Source organism: Pistacia vera, unplaced genomic scaffold, assembly GCF_008641045.1.
Source record: "Pistacia vera cultivar Batoury unplaced genomic scaffold, PisVer_v2 Contig147, whole genome shotgun sequence".
Taxonomy (NCBI): Eukaryota; Viridiplantae; Streptophyta; class Magnoliopsida; order Sapindales; family Anacardiaceae; genus Pistacia; species Pistacia vera.
This window is the reverse complement of record NW_022195543.1, coordinates 424,377-451,502: the sequence shown is the minus strand read 5'-3', so window position 1 is coordinate 451,502 and position 27,126 is coordinate 424,377. Positions and strand designations below refer to the sequence as shown.

Here is a 27,126-nt window from a genome sequence, read left to right as displayed (position 1 = left end):
ATTGTGGAATAATGAATTTCATTTTGTTTTTGGCATGGAACTGACATGCAAAGTCTGGGTTTCCTTCAAGTCTTGCATGACACAAAAAGAAAAAAAGAACAACAAAGATATTAAAAAATAATAATAATAAGGAATTAGGAAAGAACCATAAGCATTATATCACTGAGAAATTGATTACCTTAACAGCAATGTTCTACACTGGACTTTCCATAAGAGCATCTGGAACTGAACCAGTGAGTTTGTTCCCAGTTAAGTTCCTGCAATTCAAAAACATGTACATCATCTTCACTCCTACTCCAAAATGTTGTTCCGATTTTAAACTCAAAGTTGAATACTTACAGACTTTAGATTTTGCAATTGTCCAAAAATTCTGGTATTGGCCCAATCAAGTTGTTGTATGATAATCCCTGAATAAAAAAAAAGGGTTCTCTTTATGTGTAGTCATTTTTATGATGGGGCTTAGTGCAACAGTTTCCGGTAATCTCCAATGTAATCTTCTTTGGCTTAATACAGTAACTGAATGCTAAGAGTCAATCACTAATATATATACTATGCTTACAATATCGTAATGCTTCAAGATTGGACAGTGAGGTTGCTATCTCCCCTGTCAATTTGCTTGAGCTCAAATTCCTGCAGAAGTTCACAAGAGAATGCATCTCCATTAACTCAGAAAACGATGGAAAAAAGAAGTGCAAACCAATTTCCCCAAGTTGAAGGACCTTCCACAGAATTCCACCGAATATTTGCAATATTAGTAAAGTTATACTACATTGATTGAGAACTTTGTCTTTGAAGGTGTACTCACAATGAGATGATCCTGGCCAAACATATGGTGCAATTCAGACCTTCCATGAGAAACTACTTGGAACACATGGATCGCCTGCCAGTTTCTAGTCACTCCGTATTTTGTTTGAGGTCCTTGATAGCATAACTGTTGGTTTAAAAGAAAAAACAGGAATTCAGTTATTAACCATTTGAGGAGAAGTGAAGACAAAAAAACTGGCTAATTTCACAACAGAAGAGAAGAAAAATACCATCGTTAATGTTTGTTGGTGAAAGTGGTAACTCTACAAACACAAAACCTTCGACAGCATTAAGGATTGGAGAGCTGAACCTTCCGCTGCATAAATAGAAAAATGAAGAAGACTACCATTGCCATTGATTGGTGGGTATTTGGAGCTATGGTCGTTGGCTTAGGTATTCAAGACTAATAGATTCTGTAAGATTGCGTTCACCATTTAGCTCAATACGCAATTCCCGTTTTCTGGCCTTCCTTAAGCTTTTCAATCTCTGTAAAGTGGAAGTAAAGAAACTGGAGAAGAAAAATCTGGAAGGTTAAAGTATAAACGCAGGGGAAGCTAGCATTCTGTGATTTTGCAGCAGTTCAGCACTTCAGCTGGTATTTTATAACCACATCCAAACTTTGAGTATATATTGTGACGTGTGTGAAATGACAGTCGAGTCACTGACATTAAGAGGAGTCCACAAGCGATCATAGACGTCAACTGGGTACCTAAATGAGAAAAATTGATATCCGAAAATGTGAATCAATGTGATGAATAATGGTTGCCACAGGAAAATAATGAAATGCAGTATGTTATTTCATCAATCCGTAAGTTCAAGAATTTTTTGATAAAAACAACATTGTTGGAATGCTTTAAATGATTTACTGGTAAGCGAGAAATACCACCAACATCACTTCTCCCCATGTAGGAGAGTGCACCATCTTGAATCCGATAATGGAGTCGTCCATAGGCCTTAGATCCAACACTGAAATAAAGGGTACTCCATAGCCAGACTTTACAAGACACACATCTATGTAATCCACTGAGGGAACATGAATAATCTCAAATATCACTGTTGACCACAGTCAACCATTATTGACACCAAGATATAGCTCGAATGAGGGAACTGGTTTTTGCCACATAAATTCATATACAAAGACAGCCTGATAGATAATTATGGTTTGCACCTTGTTAGGCTTCTGTGTGTAACAATCCCGTTCCTTGAGGAAAGCTCCTCAAATGGTTACCTGCTGTTGGTAAACTGCCAGGGTGAGGTTGGCGAAGTTGGGAGATACGATACCTCATGGATTTCTCCTGTATCAATATATTTTGCATCTGACTCGTAATATAGACCAGTTACATGTCTATGTAATCTCCAGTCGCTCCGCAATCAATGTATAAAACCTAGAAATCATATTTGACAGAAAAAAAGGAGTCAATCAGGCAATTAAGATGTCTGACCATAAATTTTGATATCATAAGGACAGAGAGCTATAAAGTGTCTTGAAAAGTATTTGACTTAGGATTGAAAACAGAACCAAAGCATTATACACCGAATTCTATAGACAAATGTAACTAACCAGAATGGTCACTGGCAACCTTCATGACAGATGTTCATTATCTGCCCCCGCTAGTTTTGAGTTGTTGACAGATGATGACTTGAAAAGACCACACATAGTTTCGGACAAAAAATGGCCTGCCCACACCACCAACAATGCTGATCTCTTTGGTTCGAATCAGTAAATGTTGTGGGACATTTATATAAGTCCTACCTGTGTGTTGGTTCATAAAGCATGCAATGGACTTCAATTAATCTAGCGGATGTTGCGGAAGAGAGTACAGCTAGTGTTCTCAGCATGTGCGGTTTAGAAGTTGTATAGGGTCCAGGCTTCTGTGAGGTGTCATCACACATCATTAGTGAAAAGAGTTTAAACTAGAGCACTATAAAAGGGTTTAATTTATCAACAAGTATTTTATGTCTTAATTTCCAATTATTGATTTGAAGTTGCCTTGCAGTGGCCTCATTTCCAACACAAATTTGGCATAATTTCTAAACTTTCAAGCTAAATATAGAGTTCTAGAAAAAGTCACAACTTAACCCTTTGTCTGGGTCTAGCCGAATAGTTGACTAACTTTAGTTATAACGTACAGAAAGGGGAGCCGAAAAAATGACTTGCCAGTCTTTAAGCTCCAGAAGGTCATGCTATTTATCTCTGCAAATCAAATGCAGCCCAACTGGAAATTTGCTGTCATTTTCATCGATTGAATGGTAAAAAGTTTTGGTTTTCAGAATTTTCATTTCTACTGCCAATTAACGTGAAGGCTAACAATATTCTGTTTCATTTCTCATTCCAGGGCACCAAATCCTAAAATGTACATATTCTCATTTTCATAAGATTATAAACTAAAAACATGATTCAATAGTCTACTTTCTATTTGCTTCCGGACCTTTTCTGTTTCAAGATCAACAGGACTCATGTCCATTGAATTGTTTGATTCCATCATTTGACTCTCAATTGTGACGCTTGTTCACGAGCAATTGCATCTCCAAACACTCTTTCAATTGCATTACCACATGACTCATATTGGCCTCTGGATGGAAATGGTGGCAAACATCCATTGCTGTCTCTACGCTTTCCAAACAGAATTGTGTCAAAATTTCCTCTAGCCTCTGATCAACAATGCTTCTTACATCACCTCCTTCAAGAAATGGACTAAACCAGTGAATATATGAATGTTTCAACATTGCCTTTCATCACAGCAGGCTGACCAGTAATCAGTTCCAAGAGTACGACTCCAAAACTATACACATCACTTTTCTCGGCCAACCTGTACAAATAATACCTGCAGAAACCAGAGAAATGATAGAAAAGTAGGTTCACAACCAAAGAACTGCAGTAAGGAGTTACAAGATTTTGAAATTATCAGAATTGTTTGTATCTGTTAACAAACTTTAAACTTTTGCTACATTTTGCTTATATTACTTACTCCGGATCAAGAAACCACTGTGCCGACAATTGATGGCAAATATGGCTTCCACTTCAATTGGAAAAACTTGGAGAAACCAAAATCTCCGATCTTGGCCTCCATTTTCTCATTTACAAAATGTTTGCAGGCTTCACATCTCTGTGAATTATTGGGGGCTTGCAACCATGGGCAAGTACTCTAGCCCTGTACAGAGAATTTTAGAATTGTTGGCTTGGCTAGAACACATGAAAATTGAAAATTAGTATACTAAAAGGTATTCGCTTATTATTACCTTGTGCAGCACCAAGTGCAATCTCAACTCTCTCTTTCAACATCAGAGTTCTTTACGTTTATCTGGAGCAAGAATTGTGACAAACTAGTCTCATTTACCATTTTTGTAAACGAAATTAATATTTAAGTGTGAAATTAGGAATGCCTTTCAGGGAAATTAACATGACTATTACAATAGATACTCCTCTAAGTTTCCATATGCCATGTACTATAGGATTGCAAAGTTTCTGCTATCATTGCAGTATCCGACAAAAGAAGCTAAGTTCCTGTGGATGAACTCTAATCAAGAACTGAGGCTGTTGATCAAGATAACATTTAATATAACCAGATTCAAGTATACTCCAGATAAAATGTATGTTATAACCAATTGATATACTTAATATTAGTCTGTTGGTTTCCGGATAGAATCTAACCTCAGTTCGAATTGATAGATGCTTGAGTTGATGATGGACAGAGCATTTTGACAGCAACTGTGGTTCCATCAACCAAGTAGCCAAGGTAAACAGTTCCAACCTCCTTTCCAAGAACTCTTTCGAAATTATTGGTCATGCTCACACTCAGAGTATGTGAACTCTCGACTGTTCGATTTCAGTGACCCTTCTTTCTTTGCAACAGATTGACATCTCACCTTAGCAGCTATACAAAAAGTTATCAAGAGTTAGCATTGTGCTAAGCAAAATCCTGGAGCTGAATTGAATGTTATCATCCAACCAAGAATATTGTGAAGTGCAACGAATATAAATACTTTTTTCATGGATCCAAAGGATAAGAAATGCAATCAAATGATCACAAGAGGAAACAATGGCTGCAACAAGTGGCTAGAATATTTCTCTCCTTTTGCATGTGCGAACAACATGATCCAGATTCCATCAATACTATCATTGAATCAGCTTTTCTTAGGGATAAATAATGTTGGAGAAATGAGAAATAGATAAAATGGTTTTGTTAACCTCAAAACTAGAAGTAACTTTTAAGTTAGGTAAGATGTGAACCTAATATGAGTGATTGATTTTGTGACCTTTCCCACAGAGATTTAGGAACTAAGCAGAGAGTTTGTTTCCTTCCAAGTTCCTGCAAGTAAATACAGGATTAAACAATTCCATTTTGCCTGAAATGAGTACAACTTATGTCATTAAATCCAGTCACTTACAGAACTCTAAGTGTGGTAGTTGAGAAAGTAAATAGGCAGTGATCCCGTTAAGCTATTGTTGGACATATCCCTTGATAAAAGTATTGCAAAAATTAGCAATTTCCATTATCTTATAAGCACCCGGAAAATAATCACATTGTACTTATGCTACAGCTGCTGTAATGACTTAAGATCGAAAAGGGAAGAACTATCCTGCCTGCCATCCTTTCGATGATAAATTCCAGGTAATTCATTTCATTTAGTAAATAAGTAAGCTAGAAAATAGCTTAATCAATTTGTTCTTTATTGGTTAATGTTTCAATAGCCTTATTCTTCTTGCACAAGATAACACTCACAAAGAGATGATTTTGGGGGGATCATAACCATTGTAGCTGCAAGTTAGGCCATCAGAGTGTATTTTGGTTCACATGGGTCCCCTTGCCAGCCTTCACCCACCTGATAACTCGACTTGATGTTCATGATTGCATTAACTATAATATTAGAAGAAAGATTAGAAGAAATGACTAATATATGCTTCAACAGAGAAGAAAAATATCAGCAAAAACATACCTCTCCTTGGTCCGTTGATGCTTGTAAGAAATCTTTTGAACATAAATTTCTAATGCATTTAAAATGGGAGGAAGGGTAGACTTCGATGTTTTCCTAGAGAAAAACTTAGTTTGCTTCCTTTCATAGGATATTTGCTGAATCTAGTAGTTGAGTTAAGATACTCAGGAACAACAGTTCTTCCACAGATTACCTTTAACTCTATAATGAATTCTCTGTACTGATTCACTGGAGGATTTCAAGTTCTGCAAAGTGCATGTACACATAAAACTTAAGAGAAGAATCACCAGTTTCAAACTCAAATTCCAACGAAACGTTAATATTCATTGGCTTAGCAGCAGTTTGCATGACCTTTGATGGCAAACTATACTCTGATTCAAGCAGGGAATCGACAGGGGACGAGAGTATTGATAGATCCAGAACCCGGGTAAGGAACCCACATCCGATCATAGCTATCATCTTTGTACCTGAGTGCAATATCAACAACATGATAGACATTTGCAGTCAAGGTAAACCAGATTCAGATATCAAATCCAAACAGTATGAAAGAAACTTACCTGACTGTTTGATTGGTTGTGAACCAACACACGAGACGCCTGTACAGAACTAAAGCCGATTCTGGTTGAGTTCTGTAAATGGTATTATGGAAATGCCTTAGCTCCAAAGCTGATAAAAAGGAGTCCCTTACCAATGTTGAGGAGACAAACATAAATTTCACCCGTTAAGGCCAATGAATAATCTCCTTAATCACAACATGAGATTCATTATCAAATTCCACATTATCCCATCGATTAACTCCGACATAGAGATCAAATTCTGGCAATTGTCGTCATCATCATAATCCATACATAAAGAGAGCTCTTATCAAGTAGATTGTATCATTCCCTGTAGAGGTTTAGTGTGTAACAATTCTTCTCCCGGGGAAAACTTCTAACGTTTCAAGAGTCTGAAGAATACCAGACTTAAACTTGGAAGATATGGACTTATTCACTCCAGTGTTAATAAGCTCCATCAGATGTGTAAATCATATCTGTTATCTCATCAGTATAAACTGAAACCCAGCGGTAAACCGCAACGAGGATGGAGCTATAATGATTCATAAAACCAGAAAAAGAATCAAACAAGGTTTGATTATGAACCCAATTAAGTCTCTTATTGAATTCAGTTATATACACAAATTAAAGAACGTAAGTACTAGAATACTTACCTCCAATGTCATCTAATTTCCTTTAGCCTGCTTTAAAGCAACATCAGAAGCCAAAACTTTGATTCTTCTTCAGTACAATCACAAAATGGTCATGAGTGATATGATAATAAAAAAAACTATGGAAGTCCAACCACTTTAGCTCTACTTTGGCAGCCATTTCTTCTTCAAGGTAGCCATTAAAGGACTCATTTGAACTGGTTATAAAGCATAAATTGCAGACATGAAAGAGACCATATACCAACTTGTATTATTAGGAGCAAATTGCAATTTGACATATTTTTTGGTTAATTGCAATTGATGGCCGTCAATACCGTTGTGTCTGGTTCTCAGAATTTGTAGCAAGGGTGCGTATTATCTTAATGCCAGTTTGGCACCTGCAGACACAATTAATATCGATGCCAGCTTTAACAAGACTTGAGCTTCATCTCGTCATTAATGGCATTGAACCAGTTGCATGTCCCAGTCTAGCTCATAAATGGGATTTCCAGGATGAAAATGAAATAAGAAAATTACAAAAACAGCCCTTTGAAAACTCACATAGATACTATATTTTTTGGCTCCTAATTTAGCCATTAAAAGAGTAAACGACTTTGTCCACCCAAGGTTCGCCTTCATGACACTTTCTCACCCAAAAGTTTCAAAATACCAGTTTTCCAACCAAAGTATCTATTAGTTACTATCCAGATTCCAGAATAACTTCTGATTCGATGGCAACAGAGAAAAATCGGTCCACACTATTGGAGCTTTTGAAGATGTGGGATGCCGGTGAGTCTTTTGAGGAATTTAACTGTCGGCCATCCCAAGTTTCCATTAACAAATCGCCATGAAAATCTTTTTGATTTTTTTTTAGGTTAAAAAATATGACGTGGTACTTAACTGTAATAAAGCAGATAAAAAGGATTAAGGTGAAAAGTTTAAACATTTGGGGTTAGAGTATAATAAAAAGAAGTTGATTTAAAATTTGAAGGGCAGAACACATTTCTCTCTCGTTTTTCTTCCAATTTCTGCATTTCTACATTTCTTTTTGCTCTTTGCATTATTATTCCTTGCCATTCCCGATTAATTATAATGGCTGAGTCCTTAAAGAAACAGAAAAAACCTATATACTCCCAAATTGTAGGCATGATTGGGTCTACCAAAATGAGGAGAAGAAGAAGTTGTGGTGGAGTAACTTCCGATGACTAAGGGCTCCTTAGGAGAGGAGACGGCGTCGACGGAAGATATTCTATGGTGAAACAAGGGAGGGCAAGAGTGAAATTGAAACTGAAGAGGAGGATGCCGACGCAAATTCTAAGCGTCAGACATGATCTCTTAAGCGATCAAAATCGCTTAAGCGACCAAGAGGAAAAGCAAAGGATCGCTTAAGCAATCTGGTATATGACAGAAGATCGCTTAAGCGATCTAGTATAAGCGATTTTAGATTGTAAGCGATATGCATCTGGGAGAAGTTGATTCTGCCTCGGACATGACGTTTAAGCGATTATAAATCTCTTAAAGCGACAACGTTAAAAGAAAGGATCGGCTTAAGCGATCATGCGTCTGGGCACTTATTGTCTTGTTCATGACGCTTAAGCGACCAACAATAAAAAACGAAGAATCGCTTAAGCGATACTTAAGCGATTATTGTCTTGTTCATGAACGCTTAAGTAGATCGCTTAAGCGACCAATAGTAAAAGCGAAGAATCGCTTAAGCGATTGTGCATCTAGGCAGAAGTTTATTCTGCCTCGGACTGATCGCTTAAGCGATTGTAATCGCTTAAGCGACCAAGGTTAAAAGCAAAGGATTTTTTAAGCGATAGAATAAATCGCTTAAGCGATCGTGCGTCTGGGCACTTATTGATTCTGTCTTGTTCGTGATCGCTTAAGCAATCAAATGTAAAGATAGAATCGCTTAAGCGATAACATAAATACAACCAGATCTCTTAAGCGACTAAGTCTAATACACAGGATCACTTAAGCGAGAAATGAAATCTCTTAAGCGATCCAGTGTATTTGGATTATTTTTATTGTACTTCACTAGATTGGTTAAGCGATTAACGCTATCTTAGACATATAGGTGTAGATTCATTCAGTGGACCATGACCGTTATTATATTGATATAGTTCTTTTACGGCTAATTAAACAATATGATGAGAGATGTTTACGTCTATATTAAACATGTCAGGTGTACGGTTTGTTCAGGGATCAGGACCGTTATTATATTTTAATTAAATTAGTTCTTTTACGGCTATATTAAACATATATGGTGTGAGTTACGTATATTAAACATATCATGGTGTAGATTCGTTCAGTGGACCATGCACGTTATAATTTTAATTAAATTAGTCTTTTACGGCTATATTAAACATATATGATGGAGAATGTTAGTCTATATTAACATGTCAGGTGTACGGTTGTTCAGTGGATCAGGACGTTATTAATTTTAAAAAATTAGTTCTTTTAAGGCTATATTAAACATATATGGTGTAGATTTTACGTCTATATTAAACATATCAGGTGTACGATTCGTTCAGTGGACCATGACTGTTATTATTTTAATTAAAAGTTCTTTTACGGCTATATTAAACATATATGATGGAGAATGTTTACGTCTATATTAAACAATGTCAGGTGTACGGTTTGTTCAGTGGATCAGGACCGTTATTATATTTTAATTAAATTAGTTCTTTACGGCTATATTAAACATATATGTGTGTAAAATGTTTATGTCTATATTAAAAATCAGGTGTACGATTCATTCAGTGGACCATAACCGATATTATATTTTAATAAATTAGTTCTTTTACGGCTATATTAAACATATATGTGTGTAGAATGTTTACGTCTATATTAAACATATCAGATATACGATTCGTTTAGTAGACCATGACTGTTATTATTTTAATTAAATTTGTTTTTTAACGGCTATATTAAAATATATGGTATAGAATGTTTATGTCTATATTAAACATAACGGTGTACGATTCATCATGTGGCCATGACCGTTATTATATTTTAATTAAATTAGTTCTTTTACGGCTATATTAAACATATATGATGTAGAATGTTTACGTCTATATTAAACATATCAAGTGTACGATTTGTTCATTGGACCATGACCATTACTATATTTTAATTAAATTAGTTCTTTTACGGCTATATTAAACATATATGGTGTAGAATGTTTACGTTTATATTAAACATATCAGGTGTACGGTTTGTTCAGTGGACCATAACCGTTATTATATTTTAATTAAATTAGTTCTTTTACGGCTATATTAAACATATATGGTGTAGAATGTTTACATCTACTAAACATATCAGGTGTACGGTTCATTCAGTGGACCATGACCATTATTATATTTTAATTAAATTAGTTCTTTTACGTCTATATTAAACATATGTCCATAAACATGGAAAATAAATATTGAAGTAAATTACCCTTAATCGCTTAAGCGATCTCGTCTATTTAGCCTTGGTCTATAGAGTGCAGAGTAGATGGTTGCAGAGTTCAATTTTATATCAATATTATATTTTTTTATATTACTTTCTTGCCAAGAACTAACAAAAATAATAGAATAAGAATAGATTTTTCAGTTTTATGTATGGTGCTGATTGACAAAGACCGAAGTGTTCTTTTCACATTCTATTGAAATGAAAAAAATAATTAATAATTAATAAAAAAGGACTAAATATTAAATAAACATTATGGAATATAATTTCTCACCTAAGTATATTGTTTACTGCATCGCTTAAGTTATCTAGTATATCGCTTAAGCGATCTAGTACAAATAAGCCTGATCGCTCAAGCGGTCTGCTGCCATATACCAGACTTATACCAGATCGCTTAAGTGATCTTCTGTCATATATCAGATCGCTTGAGCGATCCATCAGATCCAAAATACATTTTCAGCCATCTCCACCTACAATCGGTGCTATCACCCCTAGCTACTCACAATGCAAGAAAATATTCGACAAATTTCACTTATTTCAACTTGCATTACATCAAACACAACCCAACAACCTAAACAACTAAATCAAAATCATAACCCAAACCCTATCAATTATTAAATCTTTGTAAATTTAAATATAAAATGTAAAGAGGAGATATACATACTTAGACGAAATTTCAGGAGGAGGAGGAGGGGGATCTTTGGCGGAGAAGATGTTAATGATGGAGGAAGAAGAAAGTGTTAATGGCGGAGGAACAAGAAGATATAGAGGAATGAGGAAGAAGAAGATGTAGAGGAAGGAGGAAGAAGAAGATGTAGACGAAGAAGAAGATGCTGAGTAAGAAGAAGATGTAGATGAAGCTAAGAAGAAACAGCAACCAAGGTAGAGATGCGTTAATGGCGGGAGGAAGAAGAAGGTGTTTGGGTTTGTTTGCAAGAATTTCGGGTTTTTAGGAATATAGTATAATTTTTAAAAGATTACATAATACTTCATTAATCCTAATTAAACACTAATCAAGTTTAATTACCCTTAATCAATAATAAAGCTATTTAGTTGACACTTTAAAACTTTATAGTCTTTTAATTAAATTTAAACTTGAGATGGCCTTATAATAAACTGCCCCCAAAAAGACATGCATCTGTCGTGACAAATCATATCACCTGTCATATCATCACTTTCCACATCAATATTTTTTTAAATATATAATATATAATTAATTATATTAATTAAAATACTTTAATTAATCCAAATTCAAAAAATAAAAAAAATAAAAAAATTGATTCCATTAAATAAAAAATCCCCAATTTCAATTATTCAAACCCTAACCTTCCATTGTTCTTTCTCATCCTTCATCTTCTTCCTCTCTCCTTCTTCTTTTCTCCTCCTCTTCCTTTCTTATCTGTTTTTTTCTCTCTCCTCTTCCTTCTCTCTTCTCCACGTCCTTATTTCTCATCCTCTTTCTCCATCTTCCTCCAATTGCACTTGGGCAGTGGCTGAATCTTGCCACCACTGCCTCGATCTGGTGTTTGGCTCAATTTTTTTATTTCTTTAGTTTATTATTAATTTTTCTTAAGAAATTGGATTTGGTGAATTTGAAGATTGAAGGCTTGTAATTAATTATGTTTTATAATGTATTTGTGATTGAGAGTAAGAAAAAAAGAAAACAAAAGAAAAAACTAAAATTTCAAGAAAAGGAAGACAAGGGATTGGTGGTTGGCTGCACCTTGGCCTCGGGTGGCCTGGTGGCTGGCGAAACCGTGGCCACATGCGGTGTGGCTGGTAATGCCGCAGGAAGTTGGCAGTGTCGTAAGAGGCAAGGGATTGGTGGTTGGTTGCACATTGGCAGTGCCTTGTGAATAGTGGCGATGCGGTTGTGAGTGGTGGTGGAAGAGGATAGACGGCGGTGGTGCGGTTGAGATTGGGAAAAAAACAAATAAAAAAGAAAGAGGAGGAGAAGAGAAGAAGGAAAGAGGAAGAAGATGAAGGATGAGAATGGAGTTTTGATTTAGTATAATCATTTTTTTTCTTCTAAACTTAGGTTAATTGAAATATTTTAATTAATATAATTAATTAATTATTAAATATTTAAGAAAATGTTGATGTGAAAGTGATGACGTGGCTTGCCACATCAGTGTCCACGTCTTACAAAGACTACTATAGCATTTCTCATCTAGTGAAAGCAATACGTAAGTTCCACAAAATTTCAGTTTTTTTCTCTTGAGTAGTAACTGACAAGGCTTTCTTTTTACAGATTCAATGTGATTGGACTCTATATGCATGTATACATCAGAACCCAAAATGGGCTTTACATAATCCCATCTATCTCAACCCGGCCCAAAGTCATAAGACCCAATTTGAATTATTATAATTAGACTTTCCATTTGACCCAAGACCATGGTTATTTGATTGAGTAAATGAGTCTTTCTTATCCAAATAATGCTTAATGATACTTTCCTACCCATAAACTTTTATAATACTATTTTATTACCCAAATTTATTTTATATTTCCGATTTCGGTATCGTTGAGACCCTACACCACCATCATTTTCTTCTCTGATCATTACTCACCAAAACCCCTCAAGCCCTACTCCAGTCAACCTCGTCAATCGCTGCTAATTAAGCGATTAGGGTTTGCACAGCCGTCCCTCCTAAGTCAAATTCCGATCAAACCCTATCACCAAAATCCAAACTTCTACCACCAAAAGACTCATCGGCCTCCCTCTTCAAAAGTCCTAATAACCTGGAATAAGTTTACTCTCTATTTGTCATCGGAATATAAATTTTGGTAGTAAAGTGATATTTTAAAAGTCTGTGGGTAGGAAAGTGTTATTAAGCCATTATTTCGGTGGGAAAAAGCCATTAACTCTATTTGATTATAGTTGATGCTTGATTTTGACACCAACGATTCGCACGTGTAAAGTGCTAAATTGACTTAGAAATTACACGTGGATGAACAATGCAATGCACTAAATGGAAGATGATTTTTAAAGTGGTTCGAATGCTTAAAGCGAATCATACGTCTACTGTTCTTTTATATATATATATATATGAGGTTACAGGAAATCGCGTATAGCGAACAACGAGTAGAGGTACAAATTACCGATTATTCAAAGAGAATATCGAGTCAGTCTCTTTCTCGCAGGTTATCTATGTTCTGAGAATAAAATGTTACAATTAGAATGCGAGTTTTTTATCAGAATCCCGAAAATGAGAGGGGGAGCCCTCTATTTATAGTAAAAGATTTCAGGGTAATGATTACAAATCTGCAAGTGGGCAGGTGTAGTACAATTCCTATCGCACTCCCCATTAGCTAATTACATAGGAGATATCCTTAAATCGCGTAGGGCTTGGACAGGTGGGAGACTCTCATCCACTCATAGACAAAACTTAAGTCTGCTAAGTTGATGACAACCATACTTTTTTTGTCTTTGGATGACGTGGCAACTCCTAGATGGAACAAAGCCTTCTTGAACTCTGATTGGCGTTTGCTAATATAAGCTTGCATCAGCCCTGTTTTTTTAGGCATAACAAAAGCTCCCCAGTTCTTAAGGTTCAAAAATTGAATCATGAGAACTTCATGATTATGCCGTGACCTGACTTGTCTCGAAGAGCATCTTCTCAAATTGTTAGTTGAGAACAGCCTGAACGACATGAGGACGATGGCTTAACTCGAGCACCGAACTAAATAGAGGTCACGAGATGGATCTTTGAGAGTTACACAAGCGACCTGAGGTGATCGTCCTAAAAGGTTCAGTGACCTATGTCGGATTTTGCCCAGTGCTATACCAATGTGTTTTAAACTCTATCTATCATCCACAACCTGAAAATATTTAGAGTATTTTACTGTCGAAAGCTGAAAATCACTTCGCTCTGAGTTTGATATATGGGGAAGAGTGTTTTATTCGAACGACCTCTTCAGATGTTATCTGTTGCGCTTGATAGTTGTCCTAGTCAATAAAATAAGCTCCATCTGACAGACGTGTCTTTGCGCAATAAGTGTCAACCATAAGCATTAAATGCAAGACACGTTGAAACGATATTCTCTTTTAAAGGATTAAATGCGAATGAGGGTGTATTTAAAGTGGAAGAGATAAGCATGCCGACGTTTGGCGACTCCAATGGAGGGAAACGTTGATTGATCTCCACTAAGTGTAAATGTTACTCTTCACGAGGATTGAAAACACGTGGTCGCATCCAATGGCTAAAACGCGTCCTACCGAAACATCGCTTACAAGGGAAGCCAAACGTTGCTTACAAGGGAAGCCAAACATCACTTACAAGGGAAGCCAAACGTCGCCTTCTTCCCTATAAAACCCTAAGCCTATTTCACATTTTTCACAAAACTTGCATTTTCAGAGAGGAAAACAACATTTTCATACTCAAGAAATTAGTTCATCTTCTTCCTGGTTGATGCGCACTCATTGTTACAATAGAACGTTTACTCCCAATAATCCAGAGGTAAAGAAAATTTCTTCTCTTTTTCATTTCTGTTAAAAAACTTAGTTTTTCACAATAACGGTGGGAGTAGATGTCTTCTAGGATTACACAATGCACATTTGCGGGTAGTGATTGAAATGGAACACTTTTAAGAGTTAAAATCTAGGGCACAGATCTTTAGGAAACCATCCTTAAGAATTTTTAGGGTTTTTAGGGTTATGGGAGAGAAACTAGGGTTTCTTTTATTCTTTTAAGTTGTCGTACGAGACAATGCATATGGAGATCGAGTCATCTTTGCATGTTGCACATTTTTAGACTTTAAGAGCAATGGATGCTCCTGAGATAAGAGCAACAAAAGGGACTAGCTCGCAGCCACCAAGCACCTCGGTAGGTCCCAGACAGGCAGTACTATCAGTAGCCACTGCAGAGGAAGTACAAAAGGCGATAGAATAGTTTGTGGTCAATGCAAATGTCTATCAACACAGGTCGCACACTGCTCAGGAACCTCCAGAGGGAATGGTTGCGATCTTAGAAACAATTTTCAAATGTGGGGTGACGATACCCTTTCACCCCTTCATCAGGTCGATCCTTGACCACTTCGAGGTCGCATCGTTCCAGTTAACACCCAATGCGTATATGATAGTGGTTGTTATGTATATTGCATGTGGCAAACATAGACTCGGTGAGCTAATAGCTGTGGAGCTGGCTACGCCTACTATTTGAAGAGGAGTAAAGATAAGTATTCATACTACTTCTCAAAACGATCAACAATTGAGGAAGGGATATTTGGCTACCCCAGCAACGTCGAGGCTTACGAAACTAAATATTTCTTCTTCAAGTATGATGGTGTTTGTAAATTTAGAGAGCTGAGTAGGTTTTCCCTTTAATTTCCAAACTATTTATCCCTTATATTTAACCCTTCCTTAATAAATAAGGCTAACGCACCCTTTGCTTTCTTGTAGAAAACAAAAGAATCAGGTTGTCGGCTTTGACAAATTTCAGTCGAATCGAGGCATTCGGTCTATTGCTTGACCAAAGTTGTGATGCCAAGCTGCTTGTGACCACTTCCAATTTATGAAAGTATGGTTTCTTTAGTCTCGAAGCGTCCTTGGAAGCTCTAACTCGTAAGTATCTTCCTATGCAGGAGAGCTTTGTTTCTTTATTAACAAAAGACTTTCTTTGCTGACACACTTTCATGTCGTGCAGCAACCATGCCACCAAGGGTCCCGAAGACATCGAGGAGAGCTGGGGGATTCACATTCCTCAGAATCGACCCACTGAACCGGCTGGAGCAACCTTTAGCGATGGCCCCACGGGAGGGATACAAATTGGTGCCGAAAGGCAACAACCCACAAAGTGACGCAAAGAAGCTCCCCAGCCTATGGCTACTCATGCTTCGAAGAAGAAAACCGTAGGCCAGAAGACCAGGAAGAGAAAGCAACTACCCACCGAAGAGGAATCGAAGTCTAAACTAGAAGGCTTCGGGGTGTTGCCAGATTGATCTCAGCCATACCACGTCTTTCGCTGAGGGATGCCCTTGAGGGACGCCCTCGACACTCCAATTGCCCCCGAGAGTTCGCCTAGTGGAGAGGGAACGACCATAGCTACTTAGAGGAGAGCAGACAAATAACAGATCAAAGAAGTGCCTGCCTCCTCGAGGCCAGACCCATCTGTGTTGGATTCACTAGGGCAACTACCGAAACACTTATAGTCAGTGGTATACACCCTATTAGAATGCCAACTCACCCTTTGACGGATTCGTGGCTTCTCGACCAACTGACCTAGTGGCCACCGTAAAACAGCCTGTTCTCTTCAAGAGCTTTTCAATACCAACCAATCTCGTAGTTATTTAAGATCTTAAAAAACTAACTTTTGTCTCTTTTCCCTTACAATCCTTGCTCGCATTGACTGTGGCCCAGCAGAAGAGTGACATGGACTCTGTTGACAGACTCCACGAGCTGAAGGAGGAGAATGCCAAGCTGAAGTAAGATCTCACAGCCATAGATGTAGAGGCAAAAGCAGCTCGCATTCAGGCAGATCAGTACTTGACTGAAAGAGATTCTGCTCGAACAGTGGCAATAAAGGGCTCCAATGAATAGTGGCAAGGCTCACCAAAGAGTTGAGCGAGAGAGAAAATGAGCTGTAAGTGAGCATTGATTGCGCAAAGGTAGCAGAGGAGAATCAAGCTTGGCTGTGGGAAAACACAGAAAAGCAGAAGGCTGCCCACTGGGAAATTCAAGCTATCTATAGCTTGCGAGCAAGGAACCCGAAAATGGACATCTTTAACCTCCTTGACAATTACCAAGCCACTTTTGTTGTCATGCTCAAAGCCGAAGAGGCCAAACAACAAGAGGAATAGGAACGTCTCCCAGAGGACGATCAACTGGACATCAACGTTCCTAGAGATCAGATAGATGATCCAGAGGTCAGTAACCAGCAAGAGGATCCTGGGGCCGCCACCAAGGGTCCCGAAAATGAAGACCAGTGATTCCTCCCTTTTTGCTTTAAGTCTTTTCTACTTATCATTATTGTAATTCTAGGTCGCTCCTTTGTACACATTCATCGAACATATATAAAAAGAACTTTTTGACTACTTGTGATAGACTTTTATACTTAAGCACTTCACAAAACAAATATGACATATCTGATCATCGAACTCGCAGAGAGTTATAAATAACAAGATTATTAAAAACTTGAGATTACGACACAAGTGTTTCTTCGAAGAGAACTAGAACAATCTTATTCGTGAAATTTACAATAGCGAGAACTTAAATTTACAACAGCGAGAACTTTACAAGTAAAAATGATCAAAACTATAAGTGAGTTTGGAATTACTGATAATAAGGGCAAAGATGTTTAGTATTCTAAGCTCACGACACTTCAGAACCATTAAGCCTTTTGAGGTGATACGTTCTAGATCGTACTACCTTAGCGATATGATATGGACCTTCCTATTTAGGTCCCAATACCCCCGCACTTGGTTCTCTTGTGCCAAGAAGGACTTCTTTCAAAACTAGGTTGCCAACCCGAAAATCTCTTCTCTTGACTTTAGAGTTGAAGAATCTTTTTGCCCACTACTGGTAGGAAGCTTGTTGTGGTGTTCTTCAACTAAGTCCAAGCTTGCACGTAAGTGTGCCTCATTGTCTGTTTCATTGAAAAATTCCCTCCAAAGTGAACCAGTTCCTACTTCCACTAGAACTATCACCTCACAGGCATACACCAGCGAGAAGGGTGTTTCTGAAGTAGAGGTCTTGGAGTTGTTCTATATGCCCATAGAACTTATGAGAGATCATCGGCCCAATTGCCCTTGGCTGTGCCAAGCTTGGCCTTCAATGTGTGCTTAATAGTCTTGTTGACAGCTTCAACCTGACCATTGGCTTGCAGTCTTGCTACTGTGGCAAATTTCTTATGAATCCCTAACTCGTCGCAAAACTGCTTGAATTCCTTGTTTTTGAACTGCTTCCCATTATCAAAGATGAGTGTATGAGGAATCTCATAGCAACACACTATATTCTTGAAGACAAGGTCTTTGAGATTTTTTGCAATGATCGCGGCCAAAGACTCTACTTCGACCCACTCAGTGAAATAATCCACTGCATACTTGACGCCCCCTTTACCAGTTGGCTGATAAACCAATATTTGTCCTAGTATTTTGCTATTTTTTTTGTTTTTATTTGTGTTTTACCTTAAGAATATGTTACTTTGAGGTGGTTTTTACAATTTTGAAGGTACATGAGCTTTTGGAATGCATTTGGAAGAAATCGTGCAAAATAGGTTAAGAATCAGAGTTGAAAAGAGGAAGAAAAATGCGAAGCAACTAGATGGCACCGCGACATAGTTTTTCTGCACCACGACGTGAAAAAAGTTATCTGGCCAAAAAGTTAATGCCGCGACGTGAAGAATTCAGTGCCACGACATGAAAGAGTTTAAGGTTTGCGGGAAGATTTGGCGCCACGACGCGGATCGTGGAGAAAATAAAATTCTCAACTTTTCCAACTCTGACTTGAATTTGTACTTTCCCCAAAACAACCCTAGTAAAGAAAAACTATAAATAGGACATGTAATTTATTTTAGAAGAATTCTCTTTGACCTAATTTGAGAGTTTTATGCTTTTGAGAGTGTTGCTTTATGGAGAGAAATTGTGAGATCTCAAGAAGGGAGAGAAGGAAGAGGATCAATGACTTCAATTCCTAGGTGATTTATTTTCAGTTACATCTTATTTTGCAATATGATTAGTTTTTCATTCATTGAGTTCATTGGTTTGAGTTTGATTATGAACAACTAAATTTGTTATGGGAGTTTAGTTTAACTATCATGCTTGTATTGGGTATTTGGTGATTTGTTTAATGAAGATTTTAGATTGTTTCTTGTTTAATTGTTCTTCATGATATTAATTATAATTTCTTGATTGGCCAACTACTTTTTATAATTAAACTTCAGAATTAGGGTTCTAGTGATCATCTTGCCTTAATTAAGCTTTATTAAACAAGAGTTCAAATTGAATACATGATCATTGTTTTGATTTGGATGGTTGTGTGATTTCCTAGTGCATATTACAGTTAATTAGTTAACAACTTGATCATAGAAGTTAATTAGTTAATTATAAATGGAGAATAAACATGATCATTGGAATTCTCTATGGTTTAGAGGAAAAATCAACAATCTGAATTTAGGGTTTAATTGTTTTATTTGCCAAATATCCCAATACACGATTGAGAAGTTAGCTAAATCCCCACTATCACTCTCATTGGTTTAATTAACATTCAACATATTGCATTCGTTAGTTTTAATTAATTTACAGTTTTATTTTAGATTAATTTCATCCAACTTTTGGTTAGAGTGTTTAGGATTTTATTAAATGTTTAGTCTAGTTGTTAAAGAAAATAAATTAAGAATTTAGATCACTGCAATTCCGCGAGAGATCGACATTGGGAGTAAACTTATCGTTAGCTATTAGTGATTCCTACGCTTACAAGTATTAAATTTGCACATCATTGGCATGGCACCGATGACATCAATTCCCCACATAGAGAATGGCCAAGGATTGGTCATTGTCGTTAGCTGGTGGGAAAGAGCTCGCGGGATGTTCACAAACCTCTGGCACTTATCACACTTCTTCACAAAGTTGAAGGTATCCTCATGAAGTAGGGGGCAATAATATCCCTGGCAGACAATTTTATTGGCGAGATATCGTGCAACAGTGCACGATTACCACAGATCCCTTCATTTACCTCTCTCATGATGTAGTTTGCTTCATTATTAGTTATACATTGGAGGAGGGGTGCTAAACCCTCGCTTATAGAGCTGATCCCCGATAAGTGTGTAACGAGCAGCTCTAGTTCGCATGAGTCTTGCCTTAGTTTTACTACTAGGCAGAGTCCCATCTCGGAGATACTTAATGATCAGAGTCATCCAAAAAGTAGATTCAGTTGCAACTACGGTCTACTCAGGTGAGCTAATACTGGGAACCTCGATGTACCAAACTGGAATACTATCCAAAGCATTAGAATCCAACGATAAGGCTATTTTTGCCAAAGCATCCGCGACAGAGTTACTGTCTCTCGGGATTCGCTTGATCATATAATGCTTGAAAGGCTCGAGTGTGGCCTTGGCTTTCTTTAGATAGCTTATCATGTTCTCTTCTTTGACTTGAGATTCTCCCAAAATCTAATTAACAACCAGTTGGGAGTCGCTATTGATGTCAATTGCATCTGACCCCATTCTCTTGCTAGTCACAGACCAGTAAATAGTGTTTCAGATTCAGCCTCATTATTCGTAGCTTTGAACCCAAACCTAAGGAATCCATGAATGTAGGTCCCTTCAACACTGAGGAGCAGAAGACCAGCTCCAGCTCTTCTTCTATTCGAAGACCCATCAACATAAAGGCTCTAGGTTGATAAATTCTGAATAGTTTCTTAGACAACTCCGCTGGGTAACTGTTTGGGTTCCTGATTTGGCTAGTAAGAGAACTCTGAAATAAAATTAGCAATAGTCTGCACTTTGATTGTTGTCTTTGGTCTGTAATGCAAATCAAACTGACTCAGTTTCATAGCTCATTTAAGAAACTTACCCGAAGCCTCCAGCTTCTGAAGAACTTGTCTGAGTGGATAGTTGGTCAAAACATGGATGGTGTGAGCATGGAAATAAGGTCACAACTTCCTGGAAGTGGTTAGCAAGGCATAAGCTAATTGTTCCATCTCTGGATATCATGTCTCAGCATCCAGTAGTCGCTTGCTTGTATAATATACTAGCCATTGAACTTTGCCTTCTTCCTGAATGAGAGCTGTGCTGACTGCATACTGAGAGACAGACAAATAAAGAAATAAAATTTCCTTGGGAAGAGGCTTGGACAGAAGAGGTGACTTTCTGAGATGCTTTTTTATACTCTAGAAGGCTTGGTCACATTCCGAAGTCTATTCAAACTTCTTGTTGACCCTAAGTATATCAAAGAACGACAAGCAATGATCTGTTGCTCTTGATATGAAGCGACTGAGAGCCGCTATTCTCCCATTCAAGTTATGAACTTGCTTTTGATTGGCAAGACTTATCATATCTAGGAGAGTTTGGCTCTTTTCGGGATTGATATCAATTCCTTGATAGTTAACCATATGCCCTAGGAATTTCCCTGCGGATACTCCAAATGAACACTTAAGAGGATTAAGCTTCATTCTATATCTTTGGGGTACATCGAACATCTCTGCGAGATTGGCTATGTGATCTAAAGCGACATGTGACTTGACAAGCATGTCATCAACATAGACTTTCATTGATTTTCCGATCTGTTCAGAAAACATACGGTTAACCAGAAACTAGTAAGTTGCCCCAGCATTTTTCAAACCAAAGGGCATGACCTTATAACAGTATAGTCCTCAATCTGTAATGAATGAGGTATACTCTTCGTCAAACATGTACATTGGGATCTAATTGTACCTCGAATAGGAATCCATGAAGCTTAATAGCTCGTGTCCAAAGGTGGCGTCGACGAGCTGATCGATTCAGGGTAGAGGGAAACTATCCTTTGGATAGACTTTGTTGAGATAAGAGAAATCAACACAAGTTCACCACTTGCCATTGGGTTTCTTCACCAAAACAGGATTGACGACCCGACTCGAGTAATGAGTCTCTCGAATGAACCCGTTTGAAAGGAGCTTATCCACCTCAACCTTAAGAGTAGTATAACGCTCTAGATCCATGACTCTTCTCTTCTAGCACCGGCTTGATCAGACTGTCGATGTTAAGTGTATGACATATTACATTCAGAGACTAATCTTGACCATGTCAGTATGAGTCCATGCAAAAACATCAATATTCTATTTGAGGAAACTCGTTAGGTTGGCAACGAGCTTGGGGATAAGATTGCTTCCGATCCTCAACACCTGAGTTGATTCATTCTGGTCGATTGATACCTCGGATAGAGTCTCAACAGGCTCACTGTGGGAATACTCCTCCTGAACATGAGGATCTATGCTGTCTTCCACTAGACTCGACTGTAGTTCGATCCTGCTGATCGTCATAGCTTGTTCAGGAATGCCCACTGGCCTCCCTTTCCCTTTGCATGCCATCTACACTACTCTTACATAGCAGTCACAGGATTCACTCTGAGAGTCACGGGATTCACTCTGAGATCCTTTAACTTTCCCACTCCTCGTCGGTGTGGAAAATTTCATCTTCAGATGATAGATGGAGGTGATGGCTTTCAAATTCCATAGTAGAGGTTGTCCCAAAATGCCATTGAAAGTGGACGGACAGTCTACTACTAAAAACTCTGTCATTTTGGTCACCTCGTGGGTATTATCCAAAGTGATAGAAAGTGCAATCATTCCCTTGGGAATCAGATGACCCCCAATAAAACCATATAGAAGGATAGAGACAGGCTTTAGATCTGCCTCATCTAGTTGCATTTCCTCAAAAGCTCACTAAAATAGGATATTCACAGCGCTACCATTGTCCACGGGCATCTCGTGGACTTCGCATCGACGTATTTCAGGCACGATAATGAATGCATCCTCATGGGGGTGATGCAATCGCACTGTGTCTTTCTCTGAGAAGGTAATCTCTTCTTCTCTGTGCACCTGAGCAGGTCACAATGTCGTGCTCATCACACTCACAGGGCCGTGACGAGCTTCCCGAGCATATCTTTCTTGAGCACCTCAAGAATTCCCTACGAGATGTGGTCCTCCAAATATGATCCCAACAAGGTGGAGACCTTTGCGACCATAACGCTTCTTTCCCTCGTCCCCTTGATCTTTCTCTCGAAAGGGAGTTGGACCATCAACATACTCCTTGAAGTCCCCTTTTTTAACGAGGTCTTCAATTGCCTACTTGAGAGCCTGTCATTCATTGGTATGGTGCCCATTATCCGAATGATAATGACAATATTTCTTGTTGTTCCTTGCCACAGGGGGATTATTCATGGGCTCTGGCTCTCCAAGCAGACTATCTTCTTCTAATTTGTCCAGAATAGCTGATACCAATGCATTCAATAGAGTATACTGATTCTTGTCACGATCGCAACGAGGAACCTGAGCATAAGATTTCTTGGGATCAAATTGTTATTTCTTTCCTTTTCGTTGATTGTCATTGACCCATCTGCGATCAACTCTCCTACTATTCTCCCCCCAGCCTTTTTTTTCCTGGCTAAGGGCATTGGTCGAAGGATCGGGGTCATGGCAATTTAGAGCAGCAATGGAATTCTCGATTCAGAGGTACTTCTCAACAAGATTATAGAAGTGGGTGGCGTGCTGTTGTAGGCACCCAGAATTTAAAACCTTCCGAACCTAACTACTGAACTGTAAATAGGGTAAGCAAGGGTCGATCCCATGAAGAGTGTCTAGCCGAATTTTCTTTGATGTGAAAAAGGCTGGGGGGTTTGTGTAAAAATAGAAAACAATCTCAGCAAAAACAAAAACAATTTAATTCGAATTTAATCAAAATGACGAACTTGGTCTCTGTCAACATCCACCATCGGAATCTTACTACTGATCATTGATGCAAAGATAATCAATTCACACATTGAATATTCACTGTTGGAACTAATTTCCTATCTCTCCTTAATTGTAATTAATCAGGAAGCAAGCGATCCTAATTAATCTTACCCCTAAACAACCCTAGACAAGCGCTCAAGATTTAATCTAGTGACAGCCTTAAGAATTAGAGAGATCGATGAAGCTAAACAACACAAACACAAGCGGTTGTATTTAATTTAGTTGAATGTTCTTTGTAAGGTTACTAATTCCTGACGCAGCAAATTACTAACCCTAATTGCTTCACAAGTTGGAGGGATCAAACAATTACGGATTTGATATCAAACTTAGCAGTAGATTTCAACAAATAATACACTAGTAGGCCTCCTAGTAATTAAATGCATCAATCATGAAAATATGCACAGAATAACATTCAATACTCAAACATGAATTTAACACTAAAAACAGAAAGATCTCACAGTTTATTTGATTCTGAGTTTTCCGTTTCCTTCGACCAAGTTACAAAAGTTCTAGCCGCTCATGGCCATCACAAAAACTCAAGAGAAAGAAAATTCCAGAGAGGAAAAGAGAGAGAGGCGTGGTCCTTAAAACCTAATCTGATCTCCCTTTTAAAATCCAATTTTAGAATTCGAATCCCACTCAATCTCCTAAAAGAAATATTCTCCTATCCTAAAATAACATTAATCCTAATTTAATTCTAATTGGAAATAAAATAAAATAGAGTCCTAATAAAATAGGAAAGTGGTGTTTCCAGCTGTAATTTCGTGCAGCATGTATGTCTTCAAAACGTGCAATAACAGACTGACTTGCATAACAAGTTAGAACGCTCTAGGACGTCGGCAATGCAGGTGCGTCAACTTCAAGCTCGATTACAACCTTTATTCAGCCAGTATCTCTAAAAACGAAAAACATGAAAGTTGTAGATCTCTTTCTTAGAGTTCCACAGCATTTTGAATCATCTCAATCGGAGCTCGGATGAGAGAATTATGCCCAGAATATGAAGCAGTGGCGAAACTGTCCGAATTCCCCTAATTAATTCCGTTTTTCAATTAACACCTCCATTTGCTTCCTAAACCAAAATAAAGTAATAATGAGTACAATTAGGAAACAAATACATATAAAAGACTAAACATTAAGGGGGTTAAATATGACATTTTGCATTCCCATCAGTGGGTGAGGAAATGTCATCCTTAGATTACAGCTTTTTCCACAGGTCGGTTTGTAGACGAACACCTACAATAATGAGAGTCCGAACTGACTCCTCGGGTGTATTAGCCACCTTATACAACTCTCTATGGAACCTGTCAATATAGGACTGGAGAGACTCATTCCTCTCCTGCCGTATGTTGCTCAGATGGCTCAACGGCATTGAGAACTTCCTATTAGCCTAGAAGTGTCTCAAGAATAACGAACTCATTTGCTATCACAAGTTGATAGATCCTAGCGGGAGCGATCTAAACCAGTGCTTGGCATGGACAGTTAGAGTCACCGCCAAACAGCGACATTTGGCCAAGCTGGAAACTTGGTGAAGCTTCATGAGGTCGTTAAACTCATAGAGGTGATTCTGCGGATCAGAATTCCTATCGAATGCTCGCATATCGGTCATTCTAAATCTTGAAGGGAGAGGACCAGCTAACACTGCTGGAGAAAAAGGAGACGCTTCAGCAGCTTGCCTGCGCTTATTCTACTGAGCTCTAAGTTGTTCCAGAGTTTGTTGTAGCTCCTCAATATGAGGAAGCGGAGCTACTTGGAGATGGCTTTTTGCAACGTGGGTTCAACCCTCACGATTACGGTTGAGGAAAAACCGTAGGTTAGACTCTTCCTCACCTCATCCAAGGCCTTCGATGTGCCTTGACACATACTGATTAGAGCCATGTGTAGGCACTGAACATCCAGGGGAGCTACCGACCTCCACGGTGGTTAGAACTGACCCGTGTATGGTGGGCATTTCCCTCGCGGTGATGGTCGAGACCATCACGCTGGTGATGAAGGGAATCTCCTTACCTTGCACTCTTACGGGGATGCCCATGCGATGTGCCATGGGATGGCTCATGATGCAATATATTGCCAAGTCGTAAAGCCACAGGTATTCTACCTGTTTCATGACCAGCATTTGCTTCTCCCTTGGAGCCCTTTGGCCCATTATCTGCCACATGTTTTCCCTTGTCTTTACACGTTGTAGTGCGCGCGGCATGGGCTTGTGCTCATTTTCGTGCTTTAGCGTGACCTACAGGCGTCTTTGGCGGTGGCATCACCTTATCAAAATTGGGCAATACGACTTGATCCAAACGGTCTAGCCTTTGGCTAACCGTTTAGAGAGTATTGTTGAACCTCTCCTAGTAACTCCTGACAGTTGGATCAAGCTGTGAGCTCGAGGGAAAATCTGTCGCTGTATTCTGCGGAATGGGAGGTACTTCAGAAGAATTATCATCTTGTACATGAGGGATCTCCTCGGGGTTGAGGCTAGTTCGCTCGGTTTCAAAACCACGAGCCATTCGTTAGCGAGTAGAGCTGATTGATCAGAGATTCTTGGTGAAGAGTGGATACTAAATTGCGCCCTTCCTCTAGCGCCAAATTGTTGATGCTTAATTTTGACACCAACGATTCGTACGTGTAAAGTGCTGAGCTGACTTATAAATTACACGTGAATGAACAATGCAATGAAGTAAATGGAAGATGATTTTTGAAGTGGTTTGGGTGCTTAAAGCGAATCCTACGTCCACTGTTCTTATATATATATATATGAGGTTACAGGAGGTCGCGTATAGCGAATAGCGAGCAGAGGTACAAATGACTGATTATTCAAAGAGAATATCGAGTCAGTCTCTTTCTTGCAAGTTATCTATATTTTGAGAATAAAATGTTACAATCAGAATGCGGGTTTTTTTTTTTTTTTTTTTTTTATATCAAAATCGCGAAAATGAGAGGGGGAACCTCTATTTATAGTAGATTTCAGGGTAATGATTACAAATCTACAAGTGGGCAGGTGTAGTACAATTCCTACCACACTCTCTATTGGCTGATTACATAGGAGGATCCTCAAATCGTGTAAGGCTGTGACATGTGGGCAACTACTCATCCACTATAGATAAAACCTGAGTCGCCAATTGATGACAACCATACTCTTTTTGTCTTTGACGATGTGGCAGCTCTTGGATGACACAAAGCCTTCCTGACGCTTGATTGACACTTGCTAATTGTAAGCTTGCGTCAGCTCTGATTTTTTTTAGTCATACATTATTAACTATGACTCTAATGAATAACGGTGATAATGGGTAATCAATATATATATGAGCTTTTTTTTTTTGTTTTTTGTTTTTGTTTTTT

The 27,126-nt window shown here is 38.2% G+C and overlaps 1 pseudogene; it reads right to left on the bottom strand.

Moving 5' to 3' along the window:
* Positions 1–193: 193 nt before the first annotated feature.
* On the bottom strand, positions 194–26,294 carry LOC116124048 (annotated as a pseudogene).
* Positions 26,295–27,126: the final 832 nt, after the last annotated feature.